The following is an 11,601-nucleotide window of genomic DNA, read 5'->3' on the forward strand; positions in this document are numbered from 1 at the left end:
ACTAACATAAAGGAATATCTATACTGTGACATAGAGGATTCCTCTTTTTTTCTTGTTTTCTTCTCTTTCATATGAGCAGGAACAAGGACAAAAGCACTCTTGTTGAAGCTGATCCTGAACTTGAAAGGACTTTGAAGAGGAAACTAAGAGAAGCTATATTACAACAATCTAAAGGTAACCTTTCAGAAACATTAGAACAAGAGAAGGAGATGGCAGCCAAACCCAACAACAATAATGCAAGGAGAATGCTTGGTGACTTCACAAAACCAACGTCCAAATTTGATGGAAGAAGCATCTCCATTCCTGCCATTGGAGCCAATAATTTTGAGCTTAAGCCTCAACTAGTTGCTTTAATGCAACAGAACTGCAAGTTCTATGGACTCCCATCTGAAGATCCTTACCAGTTTTTAACTGAGTTCTTGCAGATTTATGAGACTGTTAAGACGAATGGAGTTGATCCTGAAGTCTACAGACTCAGACTTTTCCCTTTTGCTGTAAGAGACAGAGCTAGAATATGGTTGGATTCACAACCTAAGGATAGCCTGGACTCTTGGGATAAGCTGGTCACGGCTTTCTTGGATAAATTCTTTCCTCCTCAAAAGCTGAGCAAGCTTAGAGTGAATGTTCAGACCTTCAAACAAAAAGATGGTGAATCCCTCTATGAAGCTTGGGAAAGATACAAGTAGTTGACCAAAAGGTGTCCATCTGACATGTTTTCAGAATGGACCATATTAGATATATTTTATTATGGTCTATCTGAATTTTCGAAAATGTCACTGGACCATTCTGCAAGTGGATCCATTCACCTAAAGAAAACACCTGCAGAAGCTCAAGAACTCATTGACATGGTTGCAAATAACCAATTCATGTACACTTCTGAGAGGAATTCTGTGAATAATGGGACGCCTCAGAGGAAGGGAGTTCTTGAAATTGATGCTCTGAATGCCATATTGGCTCAGAATAAAGTGTTGACTCAGCAAGTCAACATGATCTCTCAAAGTCTGAATGGATGGCAAAATGCATCCAACAGTACTAAAGAGGCAGCTTCTAAAGAAGCTTATGATCCTAAGAACCCTGCAATAGCAGAGGTAAATTACATGGGTGAACCTTATGGAAACACCTATAATTCATCATGCAGAAATCATCCAAATTTCTCATGGAAGGATCAACAAAAGCCTCAACAAGGCTTTAACAATGGTGGACGCAATAGGCTGAGCAATAGCAAGCCTTTTCCATCATCTTCTCAGCAACAGACAGAGAATTCTGAACAAAACACTTCTAATTTAGCCAATCTAGTCTTTGATCTGTCAAAGGCCACTTTCAGTTTCATGAGTGAAACAAGATCCTCCATCAGAAATCTGGAGGCACAAGTGGGCCCGCTGAGTAAGAAAGTCATTGAAAATCCTCCCAGTATTCTCCCAAGCAATACAGAAGAGAATCCAAAAGGAGAGTGCAAGGCCATTGATGTGATCAATATGGCCAAATGCACAAGGGAGGAGAAGGACAAAAATCCTAGTGAGGAAGACCTCCTAGGACGTCTCTCAAGCACTGGAGTTTCCTATTAAGGATCCAAAGGAATCTGAGGCTCATACAGAGACCATAGAGATTCCATTAAATCTCCTTCTGCCGTTCATGAGCTCTGAAGACTATTCTTCCTCTGAAGAGGATGAAGATGTGACTGGAGAGCAAGTTGCTCAATATTTAGGAGCTATCATGAAGCTGAATGCCAAGTTGTTTGGTAATGGGACTTGGGAAAGTGAACCTCCCTTGCTCATTAATGAACTAGATACCTGGATTCAGGATTCATCAAATTTTATCTCAAAAGAGACAAGATCCTGGCAAGTTCTTAATACCTTGTACCATAGGCACCATGACCTTTGAAAAAGCTCTATGTGATTTGGGGTCAAGGATAAATCTTATGCCACTCTCTGTAATGGAGAAGCTGGGGATCATTGAGGTACAACCTGCCTTGTTCTCATTACAATTGGCAGACAAGTCATTGAGACAAGCTTATGGAATAGTAGAGGACGTGTTAGTAAAGGTTGAAGGCCTTTACATCCCTGCTAATTTCATAATCTTAGACACTAGAAAGGAAGAGGATGAATGCATCATCCTTGGAAGACCTTTCCTAGCTACAGCAGGAGCTGTGATAGATGTCAACAGAGGTGAATTAGTCCTTCAATTGAATGGGGACTAGTTTGGTGTTAAGACCCCAATCCAAACTCTAAGTTTGGTGTTGGGACTATACAACATTGACCTGATCACCTTGCTCCATGAGAGCCCACTGTCAAGCTATTGACATTAAGAAGCGCTTGTTGGGGGCAACCCAATTTTATTTATCTAATTTTTTATTTTATTGTTATTTATGTTTTATTAGGTTACATGATCATGTGGAGTCACGAAAAAAATATAAAATTAAAAACAGAATCAAAAACAGCAGAAGAAAATCACACCCTGGAGGAAGGACAGACTGGCGTTCAACGCCAGTAAGGAGCATTGCTGGCGTTCAACGCCAGAACAGAGCATGAATCTGGCGCTGAACGCCAGAAACAAGCAACATTTGGCGTTTGAACGCCAGGAATGCCTTGAGAAAAGCTGGCGCTGAATGCTAGTAACAAGCATGGACTGGCGTTCAACGCCAGAAACATGCTACATATGGTTGTTGAACGCCCAGAACATGCTTCACATGGGCGTTAAACGCCCAGAACATGCATCACCTCGGCGTTTAAACGCCAGAATGGTATGCAAAGGCATTTTACATGCCTATTTGGTGCAGGGATGTAATTCCTTGACCCTCAGGATCTGTGGAACCCACAGGATCCCCACCTAATATATTCCCACCTTACCTCCTAATCCTATAACACTCTTCCCTATGTCACACTTCCCAACAACCTCAATCTCTGAATCTCTCCTCCCAATAAACACTCTTTTCCAAATCCCTTCACCAATCACCTCAATCTCTCTTCCCCATCACCTCTTCACCACTCACATCCATCCACTCTTCCCCATACACCCCACCTACCTTCAAATTTCAAAAACACTTTCCCACCCAAACCCACCCTAAAATGGCCGACCTACCTCTCCCCTATATAAACCCTCCATTCCACTTCATTTCACACAACAAACCCCCTCTTCTTTACCTTGGCCGAAACCTACACTCCCCCTTCTCATCCACATTTTCTTCTTCTTCTTCTTGTCTTCTTTCTTCTCTTGATCGAGGGCGAGCAATATTTTAAGTTTGGTGTGGTAAAAGCATAAGCTTTTTGTTTTTCCATTACCATCAATGGCACCTAAGGCCGGAGAATCCTCTAGAAAAGAAAAAGGGAAGACAAAAGCTTCCACCTCTGAGTCATGGGAGATGGAAAGATTCATCTCCAAAAGCCATCAAGACCACTTCTATGATGTTGTGGCAAAGAAGAAGGTGATCCCTGAGGTCCCTTTCAAGCTCAAGAAAAATGAGTATCCGGAGATCCGACATGAGATCCAAAGGAGAGGTTGGGAAGTCCTAACCAACCCCATGCAACAAGTCAGAATCTTAATGGTTCAAGAATTCTATGCCAATGCATGGATCACTAGGAACCATGATCAAAGTATGAACCTGAGTCCAAAGAATTATCTCACAATGGTTCGGGGAAAATACTTAGATTTTAGTCCGGAAAATGTGAGGTTGGCGTTCCACTTGCCCATGATGCAAGGAGATGTACGCCCCTACACTAGAAGGGTCAACTTAATCAAAGGTTGGACCAAGTCCTCATGGACATATGTGGAAGGAGCTCATGGAAAAGAGACTCCAAAGGCAAGCCAGTTCAACTAAGAAGACTGGACCTCAAGCCTGTGGCTAGAGGATGGTTGGAGTTCATTCAACGCTCCATCATTCCCCCACTAGCAACCGATCTGAAGTTACTGGATCGGGCCCATCATGATTCATAGCATCATGATTGGAGAGGAAGTAGAAGTTCATGAAGTCATCTCCAATGAAATCTACAAAATAGCCGAAAAGCCCTCCACCATGGCAAGGCTAGCTTTTCCTCACCTTATTTGCCATCTATGTTACTCAGCTGGAGTTATCATAGAAGGAGACATCTCCATTGAAGAGGATAAGCCCATCACCAAGAAGAGGATGGAGCAAGCAAGAGAGACCCTCCACGGATCTCAAGAGATGCATGAGGAAACTCATCATCAACAAATCCCTGAGATGCCTCAAGGGATGCACTTTCCTCCCAACAACTATTAGGAACAACTCAACACTTCCCTAGAAGATTTGAGCCACAATGTGGAACAATTAAGGGTGGAACATCATGAGCACTCCATCATTCTCCATGAAATAAGAGAAGATCAAAGAGCAATGAGGGAGGAACAACAAAGGCAAGGAAGGGACATAGAAGAGCTTAAGGACATTGTTGGTCCTTCAAGAAGAAGACACCACTAAGGTGGATTCATTCCTTGTTCTTATTTCTTTCTGCTTTTCGGTTTTTTATGTTGTGTTTTGTGTCTCTACTTCATGATCATTAGTGTTTAGTAACTATGTCTTAAAGTTATGAATAATTCCATTAATCCTTCACCTCTCTTAAATGAAAAATGTTTTAATTCAAAAGAACAAGAAGTACATGAATTTCGAATTTATCCTTGAATTTAGTTTAATTATATTGATGTGGTGACAATACTTTTTGTTTTCTGAATGAATGCTTGAACAGTGCATATTTTTGCTCTTGTTGTTTATGAATGTTAAAACTGTTGGCTCTTGAAAGAATGATGAACAAAGAGAAATGTTATTGAGAATCTGAAAAATCACGAAATTCATTCTTGAAGCAAGAAAAAGCAGTGAAAAAAAAGCAAAAGCTTGCGAAAAAAAAAATTTTGGCGAAAAAAAAATAGAAAGAAAAAGAAAAAGCAAGCAGAAAAAGCCAATAGCCCTTTAAAACCAAAAGGCAAGGGTAAAAAAGGATCCAATGCTTTGAGCATCAATGGATAGGAGGGCCCAAGGAAATAAAATCCAGGCCTAAGCGGCTAAATCAAGCTGTCCCTAACCATGTGCTTGTGGCATGCAGGTCCAAGTGAAAAGCTTGAGACAGAGTGGTTAAAGTCGTGATCCAAAGAAAAAGAGTGTGCTTAAGAGCTCTGGACACCTCTAACTGGGGACTCTAGCAAAGCTGAGTCACAATCTGAAAAGGTTCACCCAGTCCTGTGTCTGTGGCATTTATGTATCCGGTGGTAATACTGGAAAACAAAGTGCTTAGGGCCACGGCCAAGACTCATAAAAGTAGCTGTGTTCAAAAATCAACATGCTTAACTAGGAGAATCAATAACACTATCTGAACTTCTAAGTTCCTAGAGAAGCCAATCATTCTAAACTTCAAAGGAAAATGTGAGATGCCAAAACTGTTCAGAAGCAAAAAGCTACAAGTCCCGCTCATCTAATTATAATTAATATTCATTGATATTTTGAAATTTATAGTATATTCTCTTCTTTTTATCCTAATTAATTTTTAGTTGCTTGAGGACAAGCAACAATTTAAGTTTGGTGTTGTGATGAGCGGATAATTTATACGCTTTTTGGCATTGTTTTTAGGTAGTTTTTAGTAAGTTCAAGCTACTTTTAGGGATATTTTCATTAGTTTTTATGTAAAATTCACATTTCTGGACTTCACTATGAGTTTGTGTGTTTTTCTGTAGTTTCAGGTAATTTCTGGCTGAAATTGAGGGACTTGAGCAATACTCTGAAAAAGGCTGACAAAAGGACTGCTGATGCTGTTGGAATCTGACCTCCCTGAACTCAAAATAAATTTTCTGGAGCTACAGAACTCCAAATGGCGCGCTCTCAACGGCTTTGGAAAGTAGACATCCAGAGCTTTCCAGCAATATATAATAGTTCATACTTTATTCGGAAATTGATGACGTAAAGTGGCGCTCAACGCCAAGTACATGCTGCTGTCTGGAGTCAAACGCCAGAAACACGCTATAACTCGGCGTTCAACTCCAAGAAAAGCCTCAGCTCGTGGATAGATCAAGCTCAGCCCAAGCATACACCAAGTGGGCCCCGGAAGTGGATTTATGCATCAATTACTTACTCATATAAACCCTATTAGCTAGTTTATTATAAATAGAACCTTTTACTAGTGTAATAGACATCTTGGGACGATTTGTTCTCAGATCATGGGGGCTGGCCATTCGGCCATGCCTGAACCTTTCACTCATAAATTTTCAACGGTGGAGTTTCTACACAACATAGATTAAGGGTGTAGAGCTCTGCTGTACCTCAAGTTTCAATACAATTACTATTATTTTCTATTCAATTCTCTTTTATCCTTATTCCAAGATATACGTTGCACTTTAACTTGATGAATGTGATGATCCGTGACACTCATCATCATTCTCACCTATGAACGTGCGTGACTGACAACCACTTCTGTTCTACCTTAGGTCGGGCACATATCTCTTAGATTCCCCAACAGAATCTTCGTGGTATAAGCTAGATAGATGGCAGCATTCATGGGAATCCGGAAAGTCTAACCTTGTCTGTGGTATTCTGAGTAGGATTCCGGGAATCCGGAAAGTCTAACCTTGTCTGTGGTATTCCGAGTAGGATTCTGGTATTGAATGACTGTGACGAGCTTCAAACTCCTGAAGGCTGGCGTAGTGACAGACGCAAAAGAATCAAGGGATTCTATTCCAACCTGATTGAGAACCGAAGATGATTAGCCGTGCTGTGACAGAGCATAGGACATTTTCACTGAGAGGATGGGATGTAGCCATTGACAACGGTGATGCCCTACATACAGCTTGCCATGGAAAGGAGTAAGAAGGATTGGATGAATGTAATAAGAAATAGAGATTCGAGAGGAGCACAGCATCTCCACATGCCTATCTGAAATTTCCACCATGGAATTATATGAGTAACTATTTACTATTATTTCTGTTTATTATTTATTTTCAAACTTATCAAACCATTTAATCTGCCTAACTGAGATTTACAAGGTAACCATAGCTTGCTTCATACCAACAATCTCTGTGGGATCGACCCTTACTCACGTAAGGTATTACTTGGATGACCCAGTACACTTGCTGGTTAAGTTGAACGGAGTTGTGAGATTCTCTAACAGTACCTGTAACTTTTTTGGTCCAACAACAACACTAAGCTGTTGGTGCCATTACCAGGGATTATTAAGATCCCAATTCATCATACCATGATCTCTTTGGAGTATTTTTTAGAACTAATATTTAAATTTCATACAAGTACAAAGAGACCAACTTTGAAGATCACATTTTCGTCCACCAAAGGTCCTTTCAGGTTCAGGATCAGCTTCAACAAGAATACCTTTTTCCTTGTTCCTGCTCATTTGAAAGAGAAGAAAACAAAGAAAGGAGAGGAATCCTCTATGTCACAGTATAGATATTACTTTATGTGGGTAGAAAAAGAGGAGAATAGAAGAAAGAAGAAAAATTCGAATACAGAAGAGAAGAGGGGGTTCGAATTTTTGAGATGAAAAGAAGTGTTAGTAAATGAATAAATAAATAGAAGAAGATGAGAGGGAGAGAATTTCGAAAATTATTTTTGAAAAATGGTTAGTAATTTTCAAAAATTAAGAGAATAAATAAAATTAAAATTAAAAATTTGAAACAATTAGTTAATTAAAAGAATTTTGAAAAAGAGTGAGAAATTTTCAAAAATTAGAGAGAGAAAAGTAGTTAGGTGGTTTTGAAAAATATAAGAAACAAACAAAAAGTCAATTAGTTAGTTAAAAAAGATTTTGAAATCAATTTTGAAAAGATTGGAAGTTAGAAAAGATTTTGAAATTAATTTTGAAAAAGATATGATTGAAAAGATATGGTTGAAAAAGATTTTATTTTTAAAATTAAAATTGATTACTTGACTAACAAGAAATTAAAAGATATGACTCTAGAATTTAAAGATTGAACATTTCTTAACAAGAAAATAACAAGCTTCAAATTTTTGAATTAATCACATTAATTGTTAGTAAAGTTTTTGAAAATTATGAAATAAAATTAAGAAAAAGATTTTGAAAAACAATTTTAAAATTTTCGAAAATAACAAAAGGAAAAAGAAAATATTTTATTTTGAAAAAGATTTTGAAAAGATAAGATTTTTAAAATTGAAATCTTGACTTGACTAACAAGAAACAACTTATTTTAAAAATTTTTGACTAAGTCAACCCAAAGATTTCGAAAATTATGAGTAAAATAAGGAAAAGATATTTTTTATTTTTGAATTTTTAATGAGGAGAGAGAAAAAGAAAAGATATCATTTTGTGTTTTTTCTTTTTTTTTCAGTAAACAACAAGATTGACACAAGACATGAAAAATTAAGATCAAAACACATAACGCATGCAAGAACACTTTGAATGTCAAGATGAACACCAAGAACTCTTTGAAGATCAAGATGAACATCAAGACTTATTTTTGAAAAATTTTCAAGAAAAGAAAAATATGCAAGACACCAAACTTAGAAATTTCCAATGCTTAGACACTATGAATGCAAAAATGCATATGAAAAACAACAAAAAATACAAAACAAGAAAATATTAAGATCAAACAAGAAGACTTATCAAGAATAACTTGAAGATCATGAAGAACACCATGCATGAGTTTTCGAAAAATGCATAAATTTTTAAAAACATGCAATTGACACCAAACTTAAAAATTGACACTATACTCAAACAAGAAACACAAAAATATTTTTGTTTTTTTATGATTTTATTAATTTTTTTGGATTTTTTTTTTTTGAAAATTTCTTTTTGGAAAACGAAAACAAATAAAAAAATTTTGAAAGATTTTTGAAAATTTTTTGAAAAGAAAATTACCTAATCTGAGCAACAAGATGAACCGTCAGTTGTCCAAACTCGAACATTCCCCGGCAACGGTGCCAAAGATTTGGTGTACGAAATTGTGATCATCAACAATGGCGCCAAAGACTTGGAGCTCTCAAACATGAATCACACTTTGTCACAACTTCGCACAACTAACCAGCAAGTGCACTGGGTCGTCCAAGTAATACCTTACGTGAGTAAGAGTCGATCCCACGGAGATTGTTGGTATGAAGCAAGCTATAGTCATCTTGTAAATCTCAGTTAGGCGGATTCAAATGGTTATAATGGTTTTCGAATATAATGATAAATAAAACATAAAATAAATATAGAGATACTTATGTAAATCATTGGTGGAAATTTCAGATAAGTGTATGGAGACGCTTTATCCCTTTTGAATCTCTGCTTTCCCACTGCTTTCATCCAATCATTCTTACTCCTTTCTATGGCAAGCTGTATGTTGGGTTTCACCATTGTCAATGGCTACCTCCCGTCCTCTCAGTGAAAATGGTCCAAATGCTCTGTCACAGTACGGCTAATCATCTGTCGGTTCTCGATCATGTCGGAATAGAATCTAGTGATTCTTTTGCATCTGTCACTATGCCCAACATTCGCGAGTTTGAAGCTCGTCACAGTCATTCATTCCCTGAATCCTACTCGGAATACCACATACAAGGTTTAGACTTTCCGGATTCTCAAGAATGCTGCCAATGGATTCTAGCTTATACCACGAAGATTCTGATTAAGGAATCCAAGAGATACACGCTCATTCTAAGGTAGAACGGAAGTGGTTGTCAGTCACGCGTTCATAGGTGAGAATGATGATGAGTGTCACGGATCATCACATTCATCATGTTGAAGTGCAACGAATATCTTAGAATAAGAATAAGCTGAATTGAATAGAAGAATAATAGTAGTTGCATTAATACTCGAGGAACAGCAGAGCTCCACACCTTAATCTATGGTGTGTAGAAACTCCACCGTTGAAAATACATAAGTGATAATGGTATTCATTGGCTTCGGCCCCAGAGAGGGAACCGGAATAACCAAGACGTGGTCAAAAGACGCCTAGTACAATAGTAAAAAGTTCTATTTATACTAAACTAGCTACTAAGATTTACAGAAATAAGTCTAAGTACAGAAATCCACTTTCGGGGCCCACTTTGGTGTGTGCTTGGGTTGAGCTTGAGCTTTACACGTGCAGAGGCTTCTCTTGGGGTTAAACGTCAAGTTATAACGTGTTTTTGGCGTTTAACTCTGGTTTGTGATGTGTTTCTGGCGTTTTACTCCGGAATGCAGCATGGAACTGACATTGAATGCCAGTTTGCATCGTCTAAACTTGAATAAAGTATGAACTATTATATATTGCTGGAAAGCCCTGGATCTACTTTCCAACGCAGTTGAGAGCGCGCCATTTGGAGTTCTGTAGCTCTAGAAAATCCATTTTGAGTGCAGGGATGTCAGAATCCAACAGCATCAGCAGTCCTTTGTTAGCCTCCTATCAGATTTTTGCTCAGGTCCCTCAATTTCAGCCAGAAAATATCTGAAATCACAGAAAAACACACAAACTCATAGTAAAGTCCAAAAATATGAATTTTGCATAAAAACTAATAAAAACATCCCTAAAAGTAGCTAGATCCTACTAAAAACTACCTAAAAACAATGCCAAAAAACGTATAAATTATCCGCTCATCAGTTATTCCGTTACAAAGTTAAAAAAAAAATCATATTTGAGTTGGTCCTTAATGGAGATAACCATAGCGGAAGAGAATTTATCTTGCTTTTTAAGTTGGGTTGGATACAAATTATTGGAATCCGTATTTAAGTTAGTCCGACTCATGTGGAAAAGGCCACATGTACTAGGTTCGTCATTGTTGGGTTGACTTTGCACATCCCAATTTCAAGTATAGCTCGCCACTAACAAAAATATGGGATTGGACCAATGTTTAGTAAGGTATGATAAGCTATTATATAATTTATAGTCATTTTAAATAATATTTATGATTTTAATGTGATTTTTTGTGCATGATATGAATAAATAAAATTATAATTTTATTTTCAAATATTTAAAATCTAAAATTATATAAAAATTTATAGTTAGCCGTTATAAAATATTTTCAAATACACAATAAATATGTTGTAGGAATCCTAAATAATCCAAATTTTATTTAATACTATTTTAAAAATTAAAATTAAAACTAATTTCTAATGAAAGTATTTGAATGCAGAAACATAGATTATTACTGGAGTTTTAAAACTTAAACAACACAATTTTATAAAGAAATTTGTTGTAAAATAAATTAATAAGGAAGATGTAATAAATATAAAATAAAAATATGTAAATAGAAGACTCTAGTATTAATATAATTAATTCAATAAAGATTATTCATATTTGTAGTAACAAAGAGAAAGAGAGAGAGAGAGAAAGAGAGAGAGAGAGACTATTAGTAGTGTATAAAAAGAGAGGAGAGTGTTTTTATTGCTGTGTGTATTATTTTTCATATCATACTCTCTATTTATAGGCGTACAAAAGTTAAAGTTTTAAATATAATTAACTTCAGTCTTCCTTTGATAATCTGAACTTTTTACTTGAAAAAGTTAGCCGCCCAAACATTAATGGGCATCCACCTCATGCATCCTTATCACAACACTTCCCTTTGGATGACCATTTAGGATTATGCCTCATTAAAATCTTACTAAAGAAAAATCCAAGGAAAAAAACTTTAGTAAAGGAAAAATAGTACAAAATCCTTTATGATGGAGACTGCCTCATTAAAAA

General features: G+C 36.9%; 1 non-coding gene across 1 annotated transcript; it reads right to left on the reverse strand.

The window, feature by feature from the left end:
- Positions 1 to 608: 608 nt before the first annotated feature.
- On the reverse strand, positions 609 to 712 carry LOC130958435 (small nucleolar RNA R71). Its single transcript, XR_009077557.1, has one exon. It is a non-coding gene; the product is annotated as a small nucleolar RNA R71 (small nucleolar RNA).
- Positions 713 to 11,601: the final 10,889 nt, after the last annotated feature.

This window comes from Arachis stenosperma, chromosome 10, assembly GCF_014773155.1.
Source record: "Arachis stenosperma cultivar V10309 chromosome 10, arast.V10309.gnm1.PFL2, whole genome shotgun sequence".
Classification (NCBI taxonomy): Eukaryota; Viridiplantae; Streptophyta; class Magnoliopsida; order Fabales; family Fabaceae; genus Arachis; species Arachis stenosperma.